Source organism: Oncorhynchus gorbuscha, linkage group LG19 (assembly GCF_021184085.1).
Source record: "Oncorhynchus gorbuscha isolate QuinsamMale2020 ecotype Even-year linkage group LG19, OgorEven_v1.0, whole genome shotgun sequence".
NCBI classification, from domain to species: domain Eukaryota; kingdom Metazoa; phylum Chordata; class Actinopteri; order Salmoniformes; family Salmonidae; genus Oncorhynchus; species Oncorhynchus gorbuscha.
In genome coordinates, this window is record NC_060191.1 from 1,141,486 (window position 1) to 1,156,722 (window position 15,237).

General features: G+C 40.0%; 1 protein-coding gene across 1 annotated transcript in view; it reads right to left on the reverse strand.

The window, feature by feature from the left end:
• Positions 1-15,237, reverse strand: part of LOC124005571 (SNF-related serine/threonine-protein kinase-like) — a 57,603-nt gene that overhangs the window by 14,613 nt on the left and 27,753 nt on the right.

Below are 15,237 nucleotides of genomic sequence, written 5' to 3' on the forward strand. Positions count from 1 at the left end.
AAAGATGAGAGGCCTGTAATTTTCATCATAGGTACACTTCAACTATGACAGACAAAATTAGAAGAAATAAAATCCAGAAAATCACATTGTAGGATTTTTAATGAATTTATTTGCCAATTATGGTGGAAAATAAGTATTTGGTCAATAACAAAAGTTTATCTCAATACTTTGATATATACCCTTTGTTGGCAATGACAGAGGTCAAATGTAAGTCTTCACAAGGTTTTCACACACTGTTGTTGGTATTTTGGCTCATTCCTCCATGCAGATCTCTAGAGCTGTGATGTTTTGGGGCTGTTGCTGGGCAACACGGACTTTCAACTCCCTCCAAAGATTTTCTATGGGGTTGAGATCTGGAGACTGGCTAGGCCACTCCAGGACCTTGAAATGCTTCTTACGAAGCCACTCCTCAGTTGCCCGGGCGGTGTGTTTGGGATCATTGTCATGCTGAAAGACACAGCCACGTTTCATCTTCAATGCCCTTGCTGATGGAAGGAGGTTTTCACTCAAAATCTGATACGATACATGGCCCAATTCATTCTTTCCTTGACACGGATCAGTCGTCCTGGTCCCTTTGCAGAAAAACAGCCCCAAAGCATGATGTTTCCGCCCCCAAGCTTCACAGTAGGTATGGTGTTCTTTGGATGCAACTCAGCATTCTTTGTCCTCCAAACACGACGAGTTGAGTTTTTACCAAAAAGTTATATTTTTGTTTCATCTGACCATATGACATTCTCCCAATCTTCTTCTGGATCATCCAAATGCTCTCTAGCAAACTTCAGACGGGCCTGGACATGTACTGGCTTAAGCAGGGGGACACGTCTGGCACTGCAGGATTTGAGTCCCTGGCGGTGTAGTGTGTTACTGATGGTAGGGCTTTGTTTCTTTGGTCCCAGCTCTCTGCAGGTCATTCACTAGGTCCCCCTGTATGGTTCTGGGATTTTTGCTCACCGTTCTTGTGATCATTTTGACTCCACGGGGTGAGATCTTGCGTGGAGCCCCAGATCGAGGGAGATTATCAGTGGTCTTGTATGTCTTCCATTTCCTATTAATTGCTCCCACAGTTGATTTCTTCAAACCAAGGTGCTTATCTATTGCAGATTCAGTCTTCCCAGCCTGGTGCAGGTCTACAATTTTGTTTCTGGTGTCCTTTGACAGCTCTTTGGTCTTGGCCATAGTGGAGTTTGGAGTGTGACTGTTTGAGGTTGTGGACAGGTGTCTTTTATACTGATAACAAGTTCAAACAGGTGCCATTAATACAGGTAACGAGTGGAGGACAGAGGAGCCTCTTAAAGAAGAAGTTACAGGTCTGTGAGAGCCAGAAATATTGCTTGTTTGTAGGTGACCAAATACTTATTTTCCACGACAATTTGCAAATAAATTCATTAAAAATCGTGGATTTTTTTTTCTCATTTTGTCTGTCATAGTTGAAGTGTACCTATGATGAAAATTACAGGCCTCTCTCATCTTTTTAAGTGGGAGAACTTGCACAATTGGTGGCTGACTAAATACTTTTTTGCCCCACTCTATAAATGTATGCGCATGACTGTAGGTCGCTTTTGATGAAAGAGTCTGCTAAATGACATATTGTACAGTGGACAATGACCAATTAATCAACACAATATCCTGTCTCTGCCCCTTCCTTTCTCTTAGATGCTGGAAAACCAAAACTGTCAGAACGAGACCTAAAACAGCAGTTTAAGCTTCAGCCTACACACACACACAGACTAGCTACAGCCTACACACACACACACAAACTAGCTACAGCCTACACACACAAACTATCTACAGCTCACACACACAGACACAGACTCGCTACAGCTCACACACACAGACTAGCTACAGCTCACACACACAGACTAGCTAGCTCACACACACACACTAGCTACAGCTACACACACACACACAGACTAGCTACAGCTCTCACACACACACACACACACACACACACACACACACACACACACACACACACACACACACACACACACACACACACACACACACACACACACACACACACACACACACACACACAGACACACACACACACACACAGCACAGCTCACACACACACACACACACACACACACACAGACTAGCTACAGTCCACACACATAGACACAGACTAGCTACAGCCTACACACAGACACAGACTAGCTACAGCCTACACTCACAGACTAGCTACAGCCTACACTCACAGACTAGCTACAGCCTACACTCACAGACTAGCTACAGCCTACACTCACAGACTAGCTACAGCCTACACAGAGAGAAGCAGATGTGGGTTAGCTGAGTTTTGTGTGCTGTACTCCTCCTGTGAGCTGTGCCATCTTCTGCATGGTGTCTCAGCCCAGTCGGTGTGCAGTCTGTCTGCCTGGCCAGGGATTTGTCAGCTCTGGGCTCCTGTAGACCCGGAGCGGAGCAGTATGCCTATCTAAAGAGTGGCAGGCCAGGCAGACCCCTGATAAGAAGAATCCAACCCGTTTTTTAATAACCGCTGTCCGCTTCCATTTCCCTCTGCCAGCTGTGACGCAGACTGCGTGACCAAACCACAGAAATGCATGCGCATGGCAAACGCACGCACACACACGTGATAGGAGAGCTTCTGACTAGGCCCAAGACTAGGCCTTTCCATCATAATTCTATCCGTCAAAGGTTCTGTACAATATTTATCTAAACATAAGCTTTACTTCTGTCTGAGCATGTTAAGAATCTGATGCATACCTACATGTATTATTTCACTCCCCAATCCAGACCCACCCCTCCTGTCTCAACCCATTCCAGCCTCACCCCTCCAGCCTCTACCCTCCAGCCTCACCCCTCCAGCCTCTACCCTCCAGCCTCACCCCTCCAGCCTCTACCCTCCAGCCTCTACCCTCCAGCCTCTACCCATTCCAGCCTCACCCCTCCTGCCTCAACCCATTCCAGCCTCAACCCATTCCAGACTCACCCATTCCAGCCTCTACCCATTCCAGCCTCAACCCATTCCAGCCTCAACCCATTCCAGCCTCACCCCTCCAGCCTCTACCCATTCCAGACTCACCCCTCCATCCTCACCCCTCCAGCCTCTACCCATTCCAGCCTTACCCCTCCAGTCTCTACCCTCCAGCCTCACCCCTCCAGCCTCTACCCTCCTGCCTCTACCCATTCCAGACTCACCCCTCCAGCCTCAGCCCATTCCAGCCTCACCCCCAGCCTCTCCAGCCTCACCCTCCAGCCTCTACCTCATTCCAGCCTCAACCCATTCCTGCCTCAACCCATTCCAGCCTCACCCCTCCAGCCTCAACCCATTCCAGACTCACCCCTCCAGCCTCACCCCTCCAGCCTCTACCCATTCCAGCCTCACCCCTTCTCAGCCTCACCCTCCAGCCTCCAGCCTCCCATTCCAGCCTCTACCCCCTCCAGCCTCAACCCATTCCAGACTCACCCTCCAGCCTCAACCCTCCAGCCTCTACCCTCCAGCCTCTCACCCCTCCAGCCTCAACCCATTCCAGACTCACCCTCCAGCCTCAACCCCACCCTCCAGCCTCTACCCATTCCACTCCCCTCCAGCCATTCTCACCCCCCTCCAGCCTCCAGCCTCTACCCATTCCAGACTCACCCCTCCAGCCTCTACCCACTCACCCCTCCAGCCTCTACCCATTCCAGACTCACCCCTCCAGCCTCAACCCCCATTCCCATTCCACTCACCCCTCCAGCCTCTACCCATTCCAGCCTCTACCCATTCCAGACTCACCCCTCCAGCCTCAACCCATTCCAGACTCACCCCCTCCAGCCTCTACCCATTCCAGCCTCTACCCATTCCAGACTCACCCCTCCAGCCTCAACCCATTCCAGACTCACCCCTCCAGCCTCAACCCATTCCAGACTCAGCCCCCTCCAGCCTCTACCCTCAGCCTCTACCCATTCCAGCCTCTACCCATTCCAGACTCACCCCTCCAGCCTCAACCCATTCCAGACTCACCCCTCCAGCCTCTACCCATTCCAGTCTCACCCCTCCAGCCTCTACCCATTTCAGACTCACCCCTCCAGCCTCTACCCATTCCAGACTCACCCCTCCAGCCTCTACCCATTCCTGCCTCACCCTCCAGCTTCACACCTTCAGCCTCACCCCTCCAGCCTCTACCAATTCCAGCCTCACCTCTCCAGCCTCTACCCATTCCAGGCTCACCCCTCCAGACTCACCCCTCCAGCCTCTAACCATTCCAGCCTCTAACCATTCCAGCCTCTAACCATCCTAGCTCACCCCTCCTGTCTCTCTCAATATCTACTCATTCCTTACTCAGTCCTCCGGACTCTACCCATTCCATCCTCACTCAGTCCTCCTGTCTCTACCCATTCCAGACTCACTCTTCTCTCAGGGGAAGAAGACAGGAAACTGCTATGGGGATATTTATAGTAACCTCCTAGTCATGCATGCAGTATCTCCGCTCTCCTGGAGAATGGAGGCTTGGCTACCGTACTCTAACAGCAGGCAGGCATGGAGAGAGAGGAGAAAGGGGGGAAGAGGAGGACCTGTGATAGAGCAACAGCAAGAGAGAAGAGAGAAAGAAGCAAAGCAAAGAAAAGAAAGCGGGAAGTGAGAGACCGAGAGAAAGAGAGAGAAGGGAGTAATGTGCTGGTATGTCATTTTATTAATTGCACATTCCTCTGCATATGAAGACATTTTATAGCATATATAATGTGACATCACGCGAACAAAGGCTAGGCCTAGTCTATTGAATAAAATGATAATGTTGGCATAGAAAAGAGATGAAGCACGTTACTCCATATTTCTAGAAAATGGTCATGATTTCAGCTCCCCGAGACACAACGTCAACTACTTCGGAGTAGGCCTGCAGAAGTAGGAAGGTACAACAGATATCAACGTGATAGGAGTTGACGAGGACAGCAATCAAAGACTGAATGAAATGGATTCCAGACAAACAGACAATGCACATGATCAATGAACAAAACAACTGAAAAGTACAGTGTTTCATCCTCTGTGATTGGCTCAATATGAAGAGCATTTCCACGTCATGCTGAGAAACTCAGCGTTTTAAAATCTAATCCCCCCCAACAAAAAAAAGCATATTTATTAAAACCAGGAATGACAAAATCAAACAACTCAAGGGGATAAAATGCAAAAGACTTCCTGAATTATTAATTGTGGCAAGTAAACACATTTTGGCAAAGCATGGGTGAAAGAATGGAACAGAGACAATAAATATGCTAATGAGGAAGAAGAAAAAAACAGGAATCTAGCAGCTTGGCAGTACAGCCCTATCCCAGGTGGACCTGCTTATCTAGGACGAAAAACACAACACTGCCTAGGCCCCATCCTAAACTGAAAGCCTCTTACTGATCTCTTTCCATCAGGAGACGGGAGAGAGAGAGGAGAGAGAGAGAGAGCAATAGAGAGGAGAGAGCAAGAGAGAGGAGAGAGGAGTGAGAGAGAGATAGGGGACTGACTGGCTGAGCCTAAATGGGCTAAAGGCTGTTTTGGTGGTTTCAGTCTCTCTTCCCGGACAACACCTGCTCCCCCTCTGTGACTGAGTCAGGCAGGGTCAACGTTGTGTAGTCTGCTGTGCTGAGCCCTGAAGCAACCAGCCTCCCCAGTCCAATCTCTTCACTCTCCTCTCATCCTCCATAGGGGCGGCAACTCACAGAAAGTTCACTTGCCAACGGCTAATTCGCATAATGCTAACAGCCTGACTCACCTCACAGTACAGGTCTGTTCATTAAAATCAGCCAACACTGACTAACTTATTTTTTTGACCTCGTTATCACAATCCTGACCCCAGAAAGATAGACCTAGATTATTATTTTATTTTACCAGTCAAGTCAGTTAAGAACAAATTCTTATTTACAATAACTGCCTAGGAACCGTGGGTTAACTGCCTTGTTCAGGAGCAGAACGACAGATTTTTACCTTGTCAGCTAGGGGATTCGATCTTGCAACCTATCGGTTACTAGTCCAACACTAACCACTAGGCTACCTAAATCGGCTTTAGTCCATTAAAATGAGGTGTGGCTTGTAGTTGTTTTCTGTAGAGACCAAAGATAAATGCAATACAGGCCTATTCATCATCATAATAAACTCTCTGGTATGTAGAATGAGGACAACACACTGTACTGGTAACACGTGTATACAACTCATTGTGGATGTATTCATTCCTTGTGGTATCATCTTTCTAGAATGTTTTAAAATGTTCTCTCTGCATATTTGGAAAGGGCCCGTAAGTTCAGCATTTCACTGTTAGTCTATACCTGTTGTTTACGAGGCATGTGACAAAATGAGATTTGACAGAACGGCTAATGTCAACATGCAGATTTGGTATGTGTGCCTGTGCATAGTGAGAGCTGTATGAATGGCCCTGGTTAGATAGATGTCTGCTCTGACATGAGATACATTCCTTGGTAAAAAAAGTCAGACACTGAATATCAAAACACATGAGTCAAATTGTGACAAGTTGTAACAAACAACGGTTTGTTTAGATAAACATGTGGATGTAATAGACGATACATTAGGGCTGGTAACCGCCAGGGACCTCTTGATACAATATAATTATGATACTTACGGGCCGATACGATATGTATTGCGATTCTCATAATTCTATTGTATTACGATCCGATTCTAAACATATTGCTCACTATGTCTGTTGCAGAGAGATGAGAGAGGCTGAGAAAATACGTTTTGATCAGACATGGAAATAAAAGCATTGAAAACTTGTTGGCTCACTGTTTAAAAAGGAGAACAAGCTATAGGTTGAAAAATACCTAAGTTTTGACGCAAGTACAGCCGACTAGCACTAGCTAACGCCACCTAGCAAAAAAAAGGTCTAAGTATCAATATAATATCTTCCAAAATAGCCCCTTTTCTGCAATTCCGAATAAAACTCAACTTTGGGAAATGATCACCAGACCATGTTTTACTCCATTAGGAGGACAAAGGTTGTAGACCATTGCTGAATCTTTTAACCATACCACGTGGTTAAACTCTTAGACTATCAATACCGACAGAATAAGAACAAGTCTTTGATATTAATTACTAGTCTGCAGCTAGGAATTCGGTATCATTGAATGCGAAGAACAACAACCGCCAAAACATTAATTCTATAACAAAACAAATTAATGTCACTCTGAACTATCCACTATAACCGCGACAGAGAGAGCGAGGGAGAGAAACGGACAATTCTACAAAATAAACAACTTTTGACCAGCGATCAAGACGACACACTGAGCGTAAATATATGTATTGATTGTCATTGTTCCCGAATGAGTGAGCGTTCATGTGCAAAGGATTAGCATTTCAATTGTTAGAATTATCAACTGTACGTTGTCTTCTCAGTCGAACCCCACTTCCCTTTTGTCTAACAAGCCACGATGCCGGTTTAGCCCACTAGGGCACATTCTCCTATTATTTCATGTAACCACATTTACCTTGTTTGTTTGTTTATGCATTTCTGTGAATTACTTAGTTAGTAATAAATAAATGATTTAAGACGATTGATGTTTGGATGACTCAGTGAAGGCTGGGTTCGTGCAGATAACCAACAATTTACGACGTTTGGAATGAGACTAACGTGAGGTAAAGTAAATAATTCATAAATCATAAGACTATGGATCAGATATGAAAATATCTAAAAGGTTATATTAGGAAATTATAACCTTGTAATCTGAATATTTTTCCTTGGTGCCCTGACTTCCTAGTTAATTACAGTTACATGATTAATCAGTTGATCGTGTAATACTAATTACAGAGAATCTTTGATAAAAACAATAAGTCTTCAAATGAATGATAGTAAAGACACGACAATAGGCAGCACAACTTTATAGACAAAATGTTCCATATTCAATTCTAATGACAGGTAACACAACATGTTCCATATTCAATTCTAATGATGGGTAACACAACATGTTCCATATTCAATTCTAATGATGGGTAACACAACATGTTCCATATTCAATTCTAATGATGGGTAACACAACATGTTCCATATTCAATTCTAATGATGGGTAACACAACATGTTCCATATTCAATTCTAATGATGGGTAACACAACATGTTCCATATTCAACTCTAATGATAGGTAACACAACTCTATAGACAACATGTTCCATATTCAATTCTAATGATAGGTAACACAAACACAACTCTATAGACAACATGTTCCATATTCAATTCTAATGATAGGTAACACAACATGTTCCATATTCAACTCTAATGATAGGTAACACAACTCTATAGACAACATGTTCCATATTCAATTCTAATGATAGGTAACACAACATGTTCCATATTCAATTCTAATGATGGGTAACACAACATGTTCCATATTCAACTCTAATGATAGGTAACACAACATGTTCCATATTCAATTCTAATGATGGGTAACACAACATGTTCCATATTCAATTCTAATGATGGGTAACACAACATGTTCCATATTCAATTCTAATGATAGGTAACACAACATGTTCCATATTCAACTCTAATGATAGGTAACACAACTCTATAGACAACATGTTCCATATTCAATTCTAATGATAGGTAACACAACATGTTCCATATTCAATTCTAATGATAGGTAACACAACATGTTCCATATTCAATTCTAATGATAGGTAACACAACATGTTCCATATTCAATTCTAATGATAGGTAACACAACATGTTCCATATTCAATTCTAATGATAGGTAACACAACATGTTCCATATTCAATTCTAATGATAGGTAACACAACATGTTCCATATTCAACTCTAATGATAGGTAACACAACTCTATAGACAACATGTTCCATATTCAATTCTAATGATAGGTAACACAACATGTTCCATATTCAATTCTAATGATAGGTAACACAACATGTTCCATATTCAACTCTAATGATAGGTAACACAACATGTTCCAACAATTCTAATAGACAACATGTTCCATATTCAATTCTAATGATGGGTAACACAACATGTTCCATATTCAACTCTAATGATGGGTAACACAACATGTTCCATATTCAATTCTAATGATAGGTAACACAACTCTATAGACAACATGTTCCATATTCAATTCTAATAATGGGTAACACAACATGTTCCATATTCAATTCTAATGATAGGTAACACAACATGTTCCATATTCAACTCTAATGATAGGTAACACAACTCTATAGACAACATGTTCCATATTCAATTCTAATGATAGGTAACACAACATGTTCCATATTCAACTAATGATAGGTAACAACATGTTCCATATTCAACTCTAATGATAGGTAACACAACTCTATAGACAACATGTTCCATATTCAATTCTAATGATAGGTAACACAACATGTTCCATATTCAACTCTAATGATAGGTAACACAACATGTTCCATATTCAATTCTAATAATGGGTAACACAACATGTTCCATATTCAATTCTAATGATAGGTAACACAACATGTTCCATATTCAACTCTAATGATAGGTAACACAACATGTTCCATATTCAACTCTAATGATAGGACAACATGTTCCATATTCAATTCTAATGATAGGTAACACAACATGTTCCATATTCAACTCTAATGATAGGTAACACAACATGTTCCATATTCAATTCTAATGATAGGTAACACAACATGTTCCATATTCTCTAATGATATATGTTCATAACTCTAATGATAGGTAACACAACATGTTCATATTCAATTCTAATATTCAACATGTTCATATTACTCTAATGATAGGTAACACAACATGTTCCATATTCAACTCTAATGATAGGTAACACAACTCTATAGACAACATGTTCCATATTCAATTCTAATGATAGGTAACACAACATGTTCCATATTCAACTCTAATGATAGGTAACACAATGTTCCATATTCAATTCTAATGATAGGTAACACAACATGTTCCATATTCAATTCTAATGATAGGTAACACAACATGTTCCATATTCAACTCTAATGATAGGTAACACAACACAATTCTCTGATAGACAACATGTTCCATATTCAATTCTAATGATAGGTAACACAACATGTTCCATATTCAATTCTAATGATAGGTAACACAACATGTTCCATATTCAATTCTAATGATAGGTAACACAACATGTTCCATATTCAACTCTAATGATAGGTAACACAACATGTTCCATATTCAACTCTAATGATAGGTAACACAACTCTATAGACAACATGTTCCATATTCAATTCTAATGATAGGTAACACAACATGTTCCATATTCAACTCTAATGATAGGTAACACAACATGTTCCATATTCAATTCTAATGATAGGTAACACAACATGTTCCATATTCAACTCTAATGATAGGTAACACAACATGTTCCATATTCAACTCTAATGATAGGTAACACAACATGTTCCATATTCAACTCTAATGATAGGTAACACAACATGTTCCATATTCAACTCTAATGATAGGTAACACAACATGTTCCATATTCAACTCTAATGATAGGTAACACAACATGTTCCATATTCAATTCAACTCTAATGATAGGTAATTCAACTCTATAGTAACACAACATGTTCCATATTCAATTCTAATGATAGGTAACACAACATGTTCCATATTCAACTCTAATGATAGGTAACACAACATGTTCCATATTCAACTCTAATGATAGGTAACACAACTCTATAGACAACATGTTCCATATTCAATTCTAATGATAGGTAACACAACATGTTCCATATTCAACTCTAATGATAGGTAACACAACTCTATAGACAACATGTTCCATATTCAATTCTAATGATGAGGTAACACAACATGTTCCATATTCAACTCTAATGATAGGTAACACAACTCTATAGACAACATGTTCCATATTCAATTCTAATGATAGGTAACACAACATGTTCCATATTCAACTCTAATGATAGGTAACACAACTCTATAGACAACATGTTCCATATTCAATTCTAATGATAGGTAACACAACATGTTCCATATTCAACTCTAATGATAGGTAACACAACTCTATAGACAACATGTTCCATATTCAATTCTAATGATAGGTAACACAACTCTATAGACAACATGTTCCATATTCAACTCTAATGATAGGTAACACAACTCTATAGACAACATGTTCCATATTCAATTCTAATGATAGGTAACACAACATGTTCCATATTCAACTCTAATGATAGGTAACACAACTCTATAGACAACATAGACAACATGTTCCATATTCAATTCTAATGATAGGTAACACAACATGTTCCATATTCAATTCTAATGATAGGTAACACAACATGTTCCATATTCAATTCTAATGATAGGTAACACAACATGTTCCATATTCAACTCTAATGATAGGTAACACAACTCTATAGACAACATGTTCCATATTCAATTCTAATGATAGGTAACACAACATGTTCCATATTCAATTCTAATGATAGGTAACACAACATGTTCCATATTCAACTCTAATGATAGGTAACACAACATGTTCCATATTCAACTCTAATGATAGGTAACACAACATGTTCCATATTCAACTCTAATGATAGGTAACACAACTCTATAGACAACATGTTCCATATTCAATTCTAATGATAGGTAACTCTATAGACAACATGTTCCATATTCAATTCTAATGATAGGTAACACAACATGTTCCATATTCAACTCTAATGATAGGTAGGTAACACAACATGTTCCATATTCAACTCTAATGATAGGTAACACAACATGTTCCATATTCAATTCTAATGATAGGTAACACAACATGTTCCATATTCAACTCTAATGATAGGTAACATGTTCCAATTCTCTAATGATAGGTAACACAACATGTTCCATATTCAATTCTAACATGTTCTAATGATAGGTAACACAACATGTTCCATATTCAACTCTAATGATAGGTAACACAACATGTTCCATATTCAACTCTAATGATAGGTAAACAACTCTATAGACAACATGTTCCATATTCAATTCTAATGATAGGTAACACAACATGTTCCATATTCAACTCTAATGATAGGTAACACAACATGTTCCATATTCAATTCTAATGATAGGTAACACAACATGTTCCATATTATTCAATGTTCCATATTCAACTCTAATGATAGGTAACACAACATGTTCCATATTCAACTCTAATGATAGGTAACACAACTCTATAGACAACATGTTCCATATTCAACTCTAATGATAGGTAACACAACATGTTCCATATTCAACTCTAATGATAGGTAACACAACATGTTCCATATTCAACTCTAATGATAGGTAACACAACATGTTCCATATTCAACTCTAATGATAGGTAACACAACTCTATAGACAACATGTTCCATATTCAATTCTAATGATAGGTAACACAACATGTTCCATATTCAACTCTAATGATAGGTAACACAACTCTATAGACAACATGTTCCATATTCAATTCTAATGATAGGTAACACAACTCTATAGACAACATGTTCCATATTCAATTCTAATGATAGGTAACACAACATGTTCCATATTCAACTCTAATGATAGGTAACACAACATGTTCCATATTCAACTCTAATGATAGGTAACACAACTCTATAGACAACATGTTCCATATTCAATTCTAATGATAGGTAACACAACATGTTCCATATTCAACTCTAATGATAGGTAACACAACATGTTCCATATTCAACTCTAATGATAGGTAACACAACTCTATAGACAACATGTTCCATATTCAACTCTAATGATAGGTAACACAACTCTATAGACAACATGTTCCATATTCAATTCTAATGATAGGTAACACAACATGTTCCATATTCAATTCTAATGATAGGTAACACAACATGTTCCATATTCAACTCTAATGATAGGTAACACAACATGTTCCATATTCAATTCTAATGATAGGTAACACAACATGTTCCATATTCAACTCTAATGATAGGTAACACAACTCTATAGACAACATGTTCCATATTCAATTCTAATGATAGGTAACACAACTCTATAGACAACATGTTCCATATTCAATTCTAATGATAGGTAACACAACTCTATAGACAACATGTTCCATATTCAATTCTAATGATAGGTAACACAACATGTTCCATATTCAATTCTAATGATGGGTAACACAACATGTTCCATATTCAATTCTAATGATAGGTAACACAACATGTTCCATATTCAATTCTAATGATAGGTAACACAACATGTTCCATATTCAACTCTAATGATAGGTAACACAACTCTATAGACAACATGTTCCATATTCAACTCTAATGATGGGTAACACAACATGTTCCATATTCAACTCTAATGATGGGTAACACAACATGTTCCATATTCAACTCTAATGATAGGTAACACAACATGTTCCATATTCAACTCTAATGATAGGTAACACAACTATAGACAACATGTTCCATATTCAATTCTAATGATAGGTAACACAACATGTTCCATATTCAACTATAACAATATGTTCCATATTCAACTCTAATGACAACATGTTCCATATTCAATTCTAATGATGGGTAACACAACATGTTCCATATTCAACTCTAATGATAGGTAACACAACTCTATAGACAACATGTTCCATATTCAATTCTAATGATAGGTAACACAACATGTTCCATATTCAACTCTAATGATAGGTAACACAACAACATGTTCCATATTCAATTCTAATGATAGGTAACACTCACAACATGTTCCATATTCAACTCTAATGATAGGTAACACAACTCTATAGACAACATGTTCCATATTCAATTCTAATGATAGGTAACACAACTCTATAGACAACATGTTCCATATTCAACTCTAATGATAGGTAACACAACATGTTCCATATTCAACTCTAATGATAGGTAACACAACTCTATAGACAACATGTTCCATATTCAACTCTAATGATAGGTAACACAACATGTTCCATATTCAATTCCATTTGGGGCTTGTGAGCGTTATTTCCCCCCTCTCTGTTCATTTCATTTGACTGTGAAGATTGAATCAAGGCAGAAATCTGAACAATCAAGGAAGGAGGACACTCATATAAACATTTAGTACAGCAGAGCCGGGAGGAAAGGAACTGGATGTTCAAGGAGCCAAAATATCATCATCATTTACGGCTTGACAAAACACACACTCACTGTCTGTTCTGCTGGGAAACACAGAAACCAGGCCTGGTCTTTACAGACTGTCTGTTCTGCTGGGAAACACAGAAACCAGGCCTGGTCTTTACAGACTGTCTGTTCTGCTGGAGAACATAGAACCAGGCCTGGTCTTTACACACTGTCTGTTCTGTTGGAGAACATAGAACCAGGCCTGGTCTTTACACGCTGTCTGTTCTGCTGGAGAACATAGAACCAGGCCTGGTATTTTCACACTGTCTGTTCTGCTGGAGAACATAGAACCAGGCCTGGTCTTTACACACTGTCTGTTCTGCTGGGAAACACAGAAACCAGGCCTGGTCTTCACAGACTGTATGTTCTGCTGGGAAACACAGAAACCAGGCCTGGTCTTTACAGACTGTCAGTTCTGCTGGAGAACATAGAACCAGGCCTGGTCTTTACACACTGTCTGTTCTGCTGGAGAACATAGAACCAGGCCTGGTCATTACACACTATATGTTCTGCTGGGAAACACAGAAACCAGGCCTGGTCATTACACACTGTATGTTCTGCTGGGAAACACAGAAACCAGGCCTGGTCATTACACACTGTATGTTCTGCTGGGAAACACAGAAACCAGGCCTGGTCATTACACACTGTATGTTCTGCTGGGAAACACAGAAACCAGGCCTGGTCTTTACAGACTGCGGTCTAGTTCAAATGGAGCAGATGGACTGTCCCCTACACTGTTATGTGTATATGACAAATAAACTGCTGTCATGCCCTGCTACATTTACATTTACATTTAAGAAAGAGACAGCAAATTCAGAGAGTAAATCTAGGGCTGTCAGGCCTATATTCTATGTGGCTGTGCAACCCTCATTTAGCCCACAGTATAAATCACAGTAGATCATTTGTTCAAATGAAAAAGATAGCAGCAGCACATTTCCTGAGTCTAAAAATACGGAGATGGAAAGATAAACAATGAGAGTAGCTAGTAGAGACATGACCTTTTACTGGAGTCAAACACTGGCTCCGTTTATTACCCCCCTCCCTGAACTCAACTAAGAACTCAATCTAGAGCGATAAGCATGAACCCCGGGGTCAATCCAAAGCTATGGGAATAGCAGCAGACATATTT